Genomic DNA, 14,499 nt, shown 5'->3' on the forward strand with positions numbered 1-14,499 from the left:
GTGTTGCTGGCTTTCATTAAAATTCTTGCAGAAGGAGAAGTTGGTGTTGGTAGAAAGGAGAGCGACAACATGTTTCTCTTGGCAGCGGGGCTGGCTGTTCCTGCTCAAAGTCATCACGGAGCTGGGATGCGAATAAAAACTGCCAGGTGCTCGGTGTTCCTGAGCTGCCAGAAGGATTTTGGTGGCACCACGGGGTGGGGAAGGGAACGGGGGCTGACAGCCAAGGCCTTGGCACCTCCTGGGGTCTCACAGGGCTGTGACACTGAGCAGTGCCCAGGCAATATAGGGGGGAGCCTGCTGAAACCACCCCTTCTGTGGCTGTTGTGCTAATCTCAGCTGTGGGCATCTCTCCTCTTTGCTTTGGAGTTTGCTGTTAGAAAGGCAGATTTTTTTGCTTTCTAGGTCTGTGCTGGCGATGGTGGGTGTTAGTGCTACGTCACGGACCTCTTGAACGGCCAAAAATGGCTCATCATGTTTGCAATGTCAGGAATTTGAGGTTTCAGAAACCTCAGAAATTACAACAGAGATGTCTTTATTTATATTTTGTTTTCCCCTGAAATGGCCGTTCACACTGACGATGCTGCAGCACCAACGGTTCTCCCGGAGGACAGACTGCCATTTCCCTTCCTACCTCACGAGTCCTGTGTGCTTCATGTCTTGGCAAAAGCCTGGAAAGATGAGATTTTGCTGTAGGAGCTGCCTGAGGAGGGTTGTTTGGCTCTAGTCCCTGTCGTTTGTGGGTTGTGCCGTGTACGGTGGCTCTGTTGGGTCGGGGAGAGGCTGCCCTGGTTGCAGATCAGCAATGGGGTGGGTGTGATGGGCACAGAACACCATAATAACAGTCCCGTTTCATTTTCCTCTTCATTGGACTCCTTGCACGTGGCCAGGCTGTAGGACTAAAGATGTGTCATGGGAGTATAAGGAAGCACTTGGATTTATTACTCTTTGTAGCATTTTTTTTGCTGTATGGCTATCTTCATATTTTATTAATGCACTTCCCTGTCTGTCTCCTCGTCTGTCTCTTTCCTCAGCCCTGGTGCTTTTAGTGTAGCAGTCTGTGCTGTGCTCACAGATCACACAGTCACAGAATGGTTAGAGTTGGAAGGGATCTTAAATATCATCGAGTTCCAACCCCCTGCCCTGGGCAGGGACACCTCCCACCACACCAGGTTGCTCCAAGCCCCCTCCAACCTGCCCTTGAACCCCTCCAGGGATGGGGCAGCCACAGCTTCTCTGGGCAACCTGGGCCAGGCTCTCACCACCCTCACACCAAACAAGTTCTTCCTAATATCTAATCTCAATCTCCCCTCTTCCAATTTAAAACCGTTCCCCCTTGTCCTGTCACTGCACTCTCTGACAAAGAGTCCCTCCCCAGCTCTCCTGTAGCCCCTTCAGATACTGGAAGGGGCTCTAAGGTCTCCCTGGAGCCTTCTCTTCTCCAGGCTGAACAACCCCAGCTCTCTCAGTCTGTCTCCATAGGGGAGGTGCTCCATCCCTCTGATCATCTTCATGCCTCTCTGCTGGACCCGTTCCAACAGGTCCATGTCCTTCCTGTGCTGAGGACTCCAGAGCTGGACACAGAGCTCCAGGTGGGGTCTCACGAGAGCAGAGCAGAGGGGTAGAATCACCCCCACAACCTGCTGGCCACACTTCTCTTGATGCAGCCCAGGATGGGGTTGGCTTTCTGGGCTCCCAGTGCCCACTGCCGGCTCCTGTTGAACTTCACTTCCACCAATACCCCCCAAGTTCCTTTCCTCGGGGTTGCTTTCTAATACCTCATAGAATGGTCCAGGCCGGAAGGGACCTCCAAAGGCCATCTAGTCCGACCCCCCCGCAGTCAGCAGGGACACCCCCAACTAGACCAGGTTGCCCAGGGCCTCGTCGAGCCTCTCCTTGAATATCTCCAGGGAAGGGGCCTCAACCACCTCCCTGGGCAACCTGTTCCAGTGCTCCACCACCCTCACAGTGAAGAACCCTCTCCTCATCTCCAGTCTAAATCTGTTCCCCTCCAGCTTGAAGCCATTGCCCCTCGTCCTGTCACTGCAGCCCTTTCTAAACAGGCTCTCCCCAGCCTTCCTGTAGCCCCTTCAGGTACTGGAAGGCTGCTATTAGGTCTCCCCGGAGCCTCCTCTTCTCCAGGCTGAACAACCCCAGCTCCCTCAGCCTGTCCTCGTAGCAGAGGTGCTCCATCCCCCTGATCATCCTCCTGGCCCTCCTCTGGACCCTCTCCATCAGGTCCGTGTCCTTCTTATACTGAGGGCTCCAGACCTGCACACAATACTCCAGGTGAGGTCTCACCAGAGCAGAGTAAAGTGGCAGAATCCCCTCTCTGGACCTGCTGGCAACGCTTCTTTTGATGCAGCCCAGGATGGGATTGGCCTTCTGGGCTGCAGCTGCCCACTGCCTGCTCATGTCCAGCTTCTCATCCACCAACACCCCAAGTCCCTTTCCTCAGGGCTGCTTTCTGATACCTCATCCCCTGGTCTGTACTGATGGTGAGGACTGTTCTGGCGTGGGTGCAGAACCCTATACTTGCTCTTGTTGAACCTCATGAGGTTCACCTGGGCCCACCTCTCCAGCCTGTCCAGGTCCCTCAAGTGCCCTAAAGTGGTATGTCTGGAAGAAGCAGTTCTGTGTGTGCACCCCAGCATTCTTTGTGCCCCCATATGTCCTTGTGTGGCTGTGGGGGGGCTGCTCGGGGTTCAAACTAACAGCTTTTTTGCGTGTTGGGGGATCACTTCCACTGATGGTTCACTGTGGATTCAAGGGAAGGGCTGCTCCAGACCACGACCAAATGCTGTGGGCAGGGGGAGAGGGTTTCCTTGGGTACCACTGTGGGGTTTTGTTTGCTTAAGGCGGGTGAAATCCCATCTGTGCCTCAAGCAATTGGAGTTTCCTGCTCCAAGGAAAGCCTCGTGCTTCTTTAAAAGAGGAAGGACAACAAAACCCCCTTTTTAGTGGTGGTGGGGCCAGTTCCTTCTGCTGCTCGTCCTGTGGGGTTTTAAGGCTGGTTCTTATGGTTAGCATTTTCATAGACTTTTGAACAAAATAAACCTCAAAATATTGTCATCGTAAATGTTTGATGTTTTGCCAACTTCCGTATTTTATGATTATCATCAAATTGTTGTAGTTCTTAGAATATTTTTTTCCTTATAGCATATATACTGTATTGAGCCTGTATCCAATAAGTTCATTTGTTTTGCTAGCAAAACATTTGATGTTTTGCCAAATTCTGTATTTTATGATTATCAAATTGGTGTAGTTTTTAGAATATTTTTTTCCTTATAGCATATATACTGAATTGAGCCTGTATCCATTAAGTTCATTTGTTTTGCTAGCAAAATTAGGTAAAATATGACACCTGTATCTTGAAACTAGACTTTTGGGAATGTGTTCTCTACCTTAGAGCTAACAGTTGTCTTCTTTTCCAGGGCAATCACTTTGACCAATATGAAGAAGGGCACCTGGAGATAGAGCAGGCGTCTCTAGACAAGCCCATAGAATCGGTAAGACACGTACAGACTTGTCAGCATCATCCACCCACCCAAAATTAGGCCGTGATCGGATGGTACTTGATGTGAATGCAGTCAAATTTGATAGGAGCGAGCATCGTTTTGTCAGTACAGGGTTAATTTTTTGTTTTTGGTGGTAAATTTGCATGCTGAGACTAAGTGGGCCTGGGATTTGATCTTTAAGAAGTTCTCCTAAAGCTATAGGTGAATTTAAATTATAGTTCAACATGATATTTCAGAAATTATTCCTTCATAGGTATTTATTTTGTGAAGTTTTTATACTTTTGGTTGAAGAATCAGTTTAATTCCTATGCAGACTTGATGGAATAGTGTAGTAGAATGTAATTTGATCCTTTTATTTATTTTTTTAGTTTATATTTTTGGAAAACTACTGGTGTGTTAAAGTGCTAGAATGACACCTGGCAGTAGGGAACCACAGATACATTACAGAATTAGTGTAGCAGTCCTTCCCTGTGAATCTGAAACTGTGCCCCGAGTTTCTTTAAAGTATTGCTTTGCTTTGAATTAGGTGTGGAGAATGCAGCCGTAAGATGGGGAAAAATTAAGTTTTGTTAAGTTTAACTTTTTTTTTTTTAAGCTTTTTGGAGCTTTTAAATTTTTCTGTTTGCTCCTGCTAGTCTTAGGCACGAGAGCTTGTTCAGCCTCAACTGGCCCGAAGTTGGGCATTGAGCTTTAGTTAAGTTTCATTTGCAGTTTCAGTACCAGAGCAAGAAAACTTGTAGTGAATTATTGAGGGTCACTTAGTGGTGTGTGATTAAGATTAGATTTTTGTTAAGAAAGTGCTTCTGAAGTATTTCTTTTCCCTGTTAATAACTGAAGTTCTCTGTTAAAGTTTCTTCACGTTAGTCTGCACTGAGAAGAAACTTAGCCTTAGCAAAAGATCGATATATATATTTTTCATTCGTGTGTAGGTTGGTGTTGTGTGTGTTTGTGTGCGTGTTAGATGTTTACCAAAAATTTACACAACTTGGGGTGTTCGACATTTTTCTTCCGCAGCAGTTGGCCCATATTAGCTAAGCAGCCATGATCTGGTTTGTATTGCACGGTCTGCCTTTTTTAATTTCTTCTCTAGGGTTTCCTTTTCCCCTTCTTATTTCTGTTCTTCTGGTCCAGTGAACACTGCATATAGTACCTACTGTCTTAATGTGCTGGCATGATGCTAGATTTAGGCATGGCAGTAATTGATGACGCATGAGATAATGCTGCAGAGATGGGAATTCGTATTCAATCTTCTCCTGAATACTTCAACCTCACCTTGTGATAGGGGGATTTTAATTAAAATGCCAAGCTTGTTTCCTTTATGCAAATCTAATGAGAAATACTTGTTGGAAGCCTGCTCTGTGCCACGCTGGAAATTAGCATTTCAAAATAATTTAAATACTACTTACAGACTAGACTGGTTATCTGATTTCTGAAAAGTGTTTTCCCAAAGAGAGGAGCAGAAGTGGTGACAGATGAGATCTCTTGGGTGTTTTGGAGGGAGTGAGCCCTAGGGGTGTGTGTAAAACTGGACCCAACAGCAGGGACACACAGATGTAGGACTTTATTGTGGTTTGACTAATGTTGAACTGCGGCAGAAAAATTAAATTCAATTACGGCCGTAATATTTTATTCATACATATCTCACCATCCAAATATGGGGACATTTTTAATCTTTACAAATTTTTTGGTGGGTTTTAATACGTACAGTTCAGCCTTAGAGTTAAATTTGCCAACAGTTTGATGGAGAAGACAAGGCTTACCTCTTCGGGAGGAGGAGGAGTTAAAACCTCCAATTATTCTTTAAAATCCAATTTCCTTCAGTCTTCTTTTATCTGTAATAGGAGAAACAAGCATTTAAGGTGCAAGACCCCTAACCTGGGACATTAAACTCTTGGAAGAAGTCACAGAAGTCAGTAAATGTATTGTCACATGAGCTGTGGTCTGTGTCAGAGCACACTTGAGCTGGCTTCGGGTGCTCGTCCCAGAATTTAAAAGCTACAGCTACGGGGTGGTTTTTTGGTTTCACAAAGAAGCCTGGTGTCAGAAACTGCAGCCAGAAACAAACCAGTCACTTTTAAAGTTAATTTTCACATCATCTTCATTAAGTATATTGTTGATACTTAAAAGAAAATCTGCAGCTGGGAAGCATAAATAATTTGTCTAGTTTCCTGACACCTGTGACAACGATTTTGCTCCCACACTATTAATGACCTGTGTGCTTTTTCAAATTGGCAAATTACCCGTATTAAAAAAAGGAAGAGTTTTCTTGTCAGAGTTCCGTTGTGTACCTCTCCTGTAAGATCTGTCCCTAGGAAGGAGGTATTCACATCACTTTTTTTGCTGCCTTGTATTTTATGCTGTTTGCTCATCCAGAAGCAAGCAACATCCTTGAACTGAAATTGAGAAGGGAAGAAGGGCAAGTATGTAATTTGCAAATACCACACATGTAAATAGTTGCAATATTAACATTTGTTCACAAATTGTTTTATAATCCTTAACCAGTTCTCTGTTAGCAATTCAGCTGACCTTTCCCAAGGAATCTGCTCGGAGCAATGAGCAAGAGCCTTTGCTTCACATGAAGGGAACAGTTTGGATGACAAATGCCTTTGTGCAGGGAAGGGTGTGTTTAACAACAGCAGATCAAAACACGTCCCAGTTAAAAGTTGGGTTATTCTACAGGTTGGATTTAAGTATATTCTCTTAAATGTGCTTCTTGCAGCTTCTCACATCTCCTTAGTAAAATGAAAAGGCTTTAAAGACCTCAGGTGGACCTCACATTTGGAAATCCCAGGGGGCAGAGAGTTTCTCTCGGAGTTTGCCGATCACGGCTGAAGTGAGATCCATCTCTGCAGCATTATCTGTTGAGAGGTGCTGACTGTACTGCTACAGCATGCAACTCAAAGGTGGCTGGAAAAATAGGTTTGGGAGTCTACAGATCATTACAATGTTGAAACGTGTCCTCAATTAGCATAACTAGCATTTCTGTTCCTGTGGAAATCCTGCTTTGTACAGCTTGTTTAGGCCAAAGATGTCTGGACTGACACATGCGACTATAACCAAAGTACATTTATGGAAAACAGAGCTGACATGAGCTAGAGGATGTGCGTAGCCTAAATGAGAAGCCAGCTATTTTCCATTACTAAATTGAAGAAAATATTTCATATCAATGGACACTTCATAGCAGCACATACTGCTATTTTTTTTTTTTCCTCCCCACAAATAACATTTTTGTTGTTGTTGTTGTTCTGGTTTTGAAAGATGCTGCACTTCCACTGGCTGTTCACGTCAGTGCAACCACTGGTGTCTGGTCTCCTTGAAAAATCAGAGCACTTAACCCTTTCTTAAATTCAAGAAGCTGCATCCATTTGTTTTAAGATATTTTTAAGTGCGCTGAGTTCAAATGGGAAGTCACGAAGCATTGCAGCTCTAATAGAATCTGAAATTCCTTCAGGTGAATTTCCTTATTTCCACTTGTTTACTGAAGCTGGTAGCTGTGGATTCCCAGTTTGGGCTGGACAGGGTACGTAGGAGAGGACGTTATGCCCTTAGAGCCCCGTGCAGGGTGTCAGGGTCCCTGCAGGACAGGGTATGTAGGAGAGGACGTTGTGCCCTTAGAGCCCCGTGCAGGGTGTCAGGGACTGGAACCACGCTGTCCCCGTCGCACTTCGGAGGCAAGACTCTCACCCACTTACTGCGGAGCTTGTTAGTTTGTCCTCGTCATAACTAACAAATGTCCTTTTTCCCCTCCCCTCTCTAATTCCGCTCAGTCACACGAGGAGGTCCTGGCACCCCAGGAGGGTTCAGGGGCAGGGGGTGACCATGGCAGGCTCTCGCAGACACCCGTAGGAGCTGCGCTGGGTTGTGTCGCACCGTCTCTCTGTACAGATCTGTGGACTCCACTAGTTCCAAAGTGTCATTTGATGAGGCTGCTGATTTGACATTTAGCAGTAGCCACATGTGGACAGCGCTATAAATAATGTGCTTCTTGAAGCTGAATGGTGTAGCATTACTATTTGGCTTTTCTCTCTCTAGTCTTCATTGTGTCATCTGTAGTGAGCTCTAGGTTTTGTTTTGGGAATCTTTTTCAACCTCTTGTTTGCATGGGTTCACCCGGTAGCATCCGATCCTTGCTTATAGATTCCTGGATACACAGTCAGCACAGCTTACAATCCACTCAAGAGACGTATGGTTCCTGCCGAGCACTCGACGATGTCGACACCACGCGTGGGCATCCCACGGAGAACCCACCTTGGGCAAAACTAGTGGTTTGCTTTAGCCCTAATCCAGCTCAATCCACTGGCTGCGGGTTAGATCCCACACGCAACATCATCAAAACCTTTCCGTTCCTCCACGCATCTTTTCATTGTATGCATTATTGATTTTATTTATTTTTTTTTCCCTATTGGTCAGGACCTTCGTCAAAATTTTGTGCTGGGGATATCGCAATATCCGGAATGGCTGGGACCCGTGGGGAGCAGTCAGGGTGCAGGGTGGGCAACTGGGGAGGCCAGTTTGAGCTGTTGGAGAAGGTTGCTTTGGATGAGATGTTCCAAAGTAGCTCCCTGGGAGTTTGGTGAAGACAAGACCTTTACATTTCCTACGTCCAAAATTTGTGCTGGGGATATCCCGATATCTGGAATGGCTGGGACCCGTGGGGAGCAGTCAGGGTGCAGGGTGGGCAACTGGGGAGGCCAGTTTGAGCTGTTGGAGAAGGTTGCTTTGGATGAGATGTTCCAAAGTAGCTCCCTGGGAGTTTGGTGAAGACAAGACCTTTACATTTCCTACCTGAAGTAGCTCCCTGGGAGTTTGGTGAAGGCAAGACCCTTACATTTCCTACATGCTTTGGAAAAGTTACACTTCATCTGTTGTGCAAATTTCCCATCTCTAAATAGACCTGATCACTACCGAGCAGCTCCAGAGCGATGGGTGTGATGCTGGGAGGTGTAAATGCTTCCATGGAGACCCTGTCCCATGCCCAGCATCCCAGTGCCCATGGCTCCATGGCCATTGCCCAGACCCGTGGCGCTGCTGTCCTGAGTGAACTGAGAGCTCCTTTGCTCACTCAAACACCTACTGCTGGTTCCATGGAGACCCTGCCCAGCTCCTCTGTCCCATGCCCAGCATCCCAGTGCCCGTGGCTCCATGGCCATTGCCCAGACCCGTGGCGCTGCTGTCCTGAGTGAACTGAGAGCTCCTTTGCTCACTCAAACACCTACTGGGGGACTTATTTGGGCTGCCTCAATAATTTTAATTGTGGCTGTAACACAATGAGCTCCCAAAGGATGGTGTAAGAAGGTGAGGAGGCTCATGCCAGCTCTCCATTGACAACTGGGGGGATTTCCTCCGGAGGCTGGTGGTGGGTTTGTAGATGGTTCAGCTCTTCTGTAGGAGAATTGCTACGATGGGAGGATAGTTTATTCAAAAGGAATGACAGTTCTTGCCATGGACAGGAGGTTTGGTGTAAAAAAAGACATCATTTCTATGTGAAAGAGCCCATGATCTTACAGAACTTTCACTTAAAAATGCAGTATTTTTTTTTTTTCAAGAAAAAAGCTCCTGGCTGTTGCAGTGTTTGCTGCCCCGTGACAGATTTTGGCCCCGATATCCCCAGCTATTCCCCAGGCTTTGCAGAATGGCTCTGGCACGGGAGCCTGGCAAGCCTGGCCTTCCCTAATTGAATTTTTAGGGCAGTATATTCTGCCCAAGAGCAAGCAGTCCTGCCAGTCTGCGTCTGCGGTGGCGGTTAGAACCGGAGGAGGAAGGTAGAAGGTGGCTAAAAATGAGCAGGTTAATGACTAGGTCCCAGCTCAAATTTTAATATTAAACTCCCTATTCAGTGCAACAGAAGATGCTCCATTTCAATTCAGTAATATTTAAAATCAGAAGTAGTTTCACTGCTTAAGCAAACAAATGGAAAAGATCTAACGGGGAAAAAACACACCCTTCCTGGGAATGGAGACAGAATAATATTTGGGCCTAATTCTGATTTATGTCAAACAACTCGCAACCATCCTCTTGAGTGGTTTTGTAAAAGTGGTGCTAATGTGTATAACCCTTCTAAATTTTTCTTTTTTTTCCCTTTAACATTTGTTTACCCCTTCACTGTGTCAGTCACAACACACCGCTCTTGAATCTCCCAGCTGGTCTTGACTTGTTGAATTTATTTTATGCTTTCACTCTTCTTTAATAAATACATTACTTGCAAGCAGTGAATTGAAAACAAAGCAAAAGAAAAAAAAAACTACCATTAGTGATTGGACAGTTTCTTACTTTGTGTTACATTTAACTGTTCTTTTGACAGCCCAGTTTTTAAAGCCAGGTTCGTATGGAAATGCTTTCACTCCACTTGCACTGCTTTTGGAAATAGCATATTGCTTCATCTGTCTGTTTATTTTAGTGCATTCATAACACAACACAGTCAGCACAATGTCTCATCTCCACGGAGCAAAAGATTGCAAAGTACTCCTTGTCCTTTTGATTTTTTTTATTTATTTTTTTTTATGGAAAATGCAGCCATTTTTGTCAGCAGCGGCTTTTAAAAATGGGATTCAATAATCCTTTGTCAGACTCGGGTGCAATGCTAACGGTAGAACAATTAGTGCCTTATCCACAACCAACCCCTTTCAACTTGGGGCCCCTTTTTTTGCATGAAGGACTGGGCGGTGGTTGAGGCCGTTGCAGAAACGGTCTGCAGGAGATAGACTTACAGGTAAGTTACCCTACCTTCCCAACCAACAGTCTTCTCCATGCTCTTTGTGGTTGGAATCCATATTTCTTCATTTTTTCCTTTTTTTTTTTTTCTTTGGCATAAACTGATTTAAGCTTTTATAACCAGACATTTCCTTACTTCTTTTTTCTTTTTTAATTTTTTTTTTTCCATGTAGCCCTCCTTATGTCCTGGGGGAGAACTGGTAGTATGGGAAAGGGGTATACTGTTGTCTTGAAACATACAGCCAGACAAAATGTCTTGTTTGCTGGTATATCAGAAAAAAAAAAGAAATTAAATTTATCCTCAATCAAATCTTTTTGAGGAAAACTGTATCCATGCAGCCAATATCTTTGGGGAAGATTGTGTCTTTCAAGCTGATTCACCAAAGTTCTGCAAACCGTGTGGTCGTTTTCTTCAGTGTGGAGTGAGTGAAAACCCCACTGCTATTCTGATTTCTGTTAACGACTTGGTTATTTAATTAAAGAAACCTGCAGCATATATATCTTTTTTTTAATTATTTTTTTTTTTAAGATACCATGTACCACTCAATGTTATGGATTCACAGCCTGTTATAATTCAGGATATTCCAGTGCTAGCTTGAGTTGGGGTTTGCCTTACAACAACTGATAATCGAATATGTATCTGATTTTTATTTTTTAATTTTTTTATGATTAAAAGGTGAACACGGTCCTAACTGAGAGTCCTTCTTTGAGGAGCTGACAGTTGGTCACTGCCAGTAAACTGGTAAACTGGTCAGTAAGGGACAAGCTGTCAGTGGTTGATGGTTACACGGGTGCCAGGAGCGCTGTTGTTCTTTATCTGGGGGAAGAAATCTCGTATAAAAACTTAATGAACTCCACGCAGAGCCCTGCTCAGCCCTCATTTCAAAAGCTGACACTTAATTGCTGCGTCAGTACTTTTCCACTTTATGCCAAAATAGCTCTTTTTTTTTTTTTTTTTTTAGGAAGATGAGACATTATGCTTATTGTTTCCCCTACATGCACTAATGGTTCCTCGCTGTTAACTTATTGCTAGGCCTGTTTCATTCTAACATCTTAGTATTTTTGTTAGTTTACATGTGAAATGCATCACCCAGTCTGTGCTTGAGCTCATTTTATTTAATTGATTTTATTTTTTTATTTTTTTTGTTTTACTAACTCACTGTTTTTTCAGTTTAATATTGGCTGCATGCTAGTTTATATATATATATACATATATAAAAAAAACCCAATCAAGTCTAGCCTGGATTTTGCTATGATTGTGTTTTGGTTTCTAGTGGTGGGGCAGTCTTGCACTTACAACTTACTCAGTATTATAAAAGCCTGACACACAAACAAAATGACTAAACACATTGTAGATTTTCTTTACCAAAAAAAAAAAATAAATCTTAAGTGGTGCTGTCTAGGTGATGGATATGATTGTATAAATAGCTTGATTTTATGCTTTTTACTGTCAATTTTTATTGGTACACTTTATTTTCTCCCACATTGCTTTTTTTGTTTTTTCCTCTTTATTTTAAACGTGATGCACAAAAGTTGCCCAGCACACCATCAGAAAGTGACCGTCCCCGATACCCCGTCCCCCTGGAAAAATTCTAGCCAGCAATTTTTGACATTTGTCTTTCCCTTTTATTGGGCATATATTGCCTTTTCAGTAGCATTTTTTTGCATGCATATATATATGTAGAAAAATCTCTTGCTCATCACATGTTTAAATGTCAGCGGGAAGGGAAGAATATATTATTGGAATATTTTTGGTTTGTTTTCTCTGTTCTGTCTGTCAGGATAATATTGGACACCGCTTACTCCAGAAACATGGCTGGAAGCTGGGCCAGGGATTGGGAAAGTCACTGCAGGGTAAGTCCAGCAGCTTGTTCTGAAACGTTCGACACCAGCTTCAGTCTTTACAAAATGATTTCTGCTTTTTTTGGTTTTGTTTTGTTTTTTTTTTGTTTTTTTTTTGTTTGTTCCTAGATTAGATTTTTCTTTCCATTATTATATATTAATATATCCAACCAAATGCACTGTTGAGTGTGGTGTTTGGCAGTTTGGGAGTGGAAGCCTCGCTGCCGGCGCGGGTTAGAGACGGGGGGGGTGTGTGTGTCGGGTGAGTGTGGTGTTTGGCAGTTTGGGAGTGGAAGCCTCGCTGCCGGCGCGGGTTAGAGACGGGGGGGGTGTGTGTGTCGGGTACGAAATCACTCCCTTTGGCCTCAGAGGGAGGTGAATTAACTGCCTCCACACTAACAGGTAGTCGTGTGGCTTCTAAAACTGCAATAACAATATTTTGCTGGCCGGATGCTTTGATACTAATTAAAAAAGACGAGCTGGTTGGGGTGATCTGTGCGCATGTTTCATGGTGGTGGCAGAGCCATTAGATGGGGAGTAAAAGGCTCTGCTGAGGACTGGAAGTGGTGGCAGAGGTTCTCCTGGATGGGCTTCTGGTTTCTCCGCAGGGCTTTCAGGGCTTTGACTTAACTCCTGTTCCCCAGCAAGTCTATTTGTCAGGGATTTAGCAAATCTCCTTGAGATGCTGTAGCGTTGGTTGAACCAGTGCACTCAGTCCTCCTGCTGGCTGGAGCATAAATTCTCCCTGTGATGCTAAATCCCGTGGTTTAAACTGCACTGGTGCTGCTCAGTCCTTGTGGGTGGCATTAGCCATTCTCCTGGCCAGTAGCTCCTGTTTGGCAGAGCTCCTGGGCTGGGGTGGGAGCTCCCAGTCCTGTTGTGGTGAGAGGAACCAAAGGCCACGTTTCCCATCAGCTGCTCCTGGGCTGCCGGTGTCTCCAGCGTCCAGTGCTCAGTATCATAGACTCGTAGAATGGTCCAGGCCGGAAGGGACCTCCAAAGGCCATCTAGTCTGACCCCCCCGCAGTCAGCAGGGACACCCCCAACTAGACCAGGTTGCCCAGGGCCTCATCGAGCCTCTCCTTGAATATCTCCAGGGATGGGGCCTCACCCACCTCCCTGGGCACCCTGTTCCAGTGCTCCACCCCCCTCCCAGTGAAGAACCCTCTCCTCATCTCCAGTCTAAATCTGTTCCCCTCCAGCTTGAAGCCATTGCCCCTCGTCCTGTCACTGCAGGCCTTTCTAAACAGGCTCTCCCCAGCCTTCCTGTAGGCTCCCTTCAGGTACTGGAAGGCTGCTATTAGGTCTCCCCGGAGCCTCCTCTTCTCCAGGCTGAATGTGGGCACAGGACTCGGTGCCTGGGCAGGTTCTGTAGACACCTCCAGAGGTGTCTGGAACAGAGTTCTTCTGGGTGACTCACTGGTGTTCCCACACCTTCAGTCCAAAGTCCTGGGAGCCTGTAATTGGACTTTCCTGCCCCTACAGCGAGCTCCTTAGAGAGAGAAGCATTTCTGTGCCGTGGAGCACTGTCAAGAGGTAATGAGTTCCCTGAACTCCGTGAATGTGTATTAATTCCTTGGACTGAGGTGCTCTTCACTCCTGGGACAGGACGGTGTTGGTGGTTAATGCTTCTTGCTTCCTCTAACATGGCTTCATTTGAGGTCCTCTGGCTAACGCATGGCGCTCCCGCAGTCCTCTCGTGTCCCTTGTTGGTGCCAAAGCTCAGGACGTGGTTGTGGTGGTCACCTCTTGGGCTTCTGCTTTGGCATGGCATTTGCTGTGTGTGTGATTGGGTCTGTTTTCTCTTTTGGGTGCCCCGTGTGGCTCTGCACGTCACCCCTGTGGAAACGTGGAGATTTTTGAAAGAAGCCAAAGCGCCCGCACAGCCCTGAGGGACCCCGAGCCGGGGGGTGTCGCAGGCACCGACGTGACGGAGCAAACAGCAGAGGACTGAACAATCCGGGTTTGGGGCAAGAGTGTGGTGTCACCGTGTCCTGAGGGCAGAGAGTCAGGGCCTCCCCTGGGGCTGGTTGAACATTTACATTTGGATACTTGTCCAGATCTAGGTTTTCCCACTCGATATTTTGAAGTGTTGAATCTGTCCCCTGTCTCTTGCGTATTTCACTGAATTTCACTGAATTTTTAGAGTTGGAAGGGACCACAGAGATCATCTAGTCCAACTCCCCTGCTGAAGCAGGATTGCCTAGAGCTTGTCAGAGCATGTTACTCAGGAGCATCCAGGTGGGGCTTGAAGATCTCCAGAGAAGGGGACTCCACACCCTCCCTGGGCAGCCTGTTCCAGGGCTCTGCCACCCTCACTGTGAAGAAGTTCTTCCTCATATTCAAGTGGAGCCCTTTATGTTCCAACTTGTGCCCGTTGCCCCTCGTCCTCTCACTGGGAACCACTGAAAAGAGTCTGGTTCCCTCCTCC

General features: G+C 45.6%; 1 protein-coding gene across 8 annotated transcripts in view; it reads left to right on the forward strand.

Moving 5' to 3' along the window:
• The first annotated feature begins 3,425 nt into the window (after positions 1 to 3,425).
• GPATCH8 (G-patch domain containing 8) overlaps positions 3,426 to 14,499 on the forward strand; it is a 72,543-nt gene continuing 61,469 nt past the window's right edge. For 3 of the 8 annotated variants that reach the window (XM_014960872.1, XM_014960874.1, XM_014960871.1), the window contains exons 1-3: positions 3,426 to 3,506; positions 9,817 to 9,834; positions 12,008 to 12,080. The gene's annotated coding sequence lies outside the window, so the exon portion shown is untranslated. Of the gene's footprint in view, positions 3,507 to 4,529; positions 4,565 to 9,816; positions 9,835 to 10,202; positions 10,225 to 12,007; positions 12,081 to 14,499 lie in introns of those variants that run through there. The other 5 variants (XM_014960873.1, XM_014960870.1, XM_014960879.1 and 2 more) reach the window with 4 other exon arrangements.

This window comes from Calidris pugnax, unplaced genomic scaffold (genome assembly GCF_001431845.1).
Source record: "Calidris pugnax isolate Ruff unplaced genomic scaffold, ASM143184v1 scaffold429, whole genome shotgun sequence".
In the NCBI taxonomy this organism is placed as follows: Eukaryota; Metazoa; Chordata; class Aves; order Charadriiformes; family Scolopacidae; genus Calidris; species Calidris pugnax.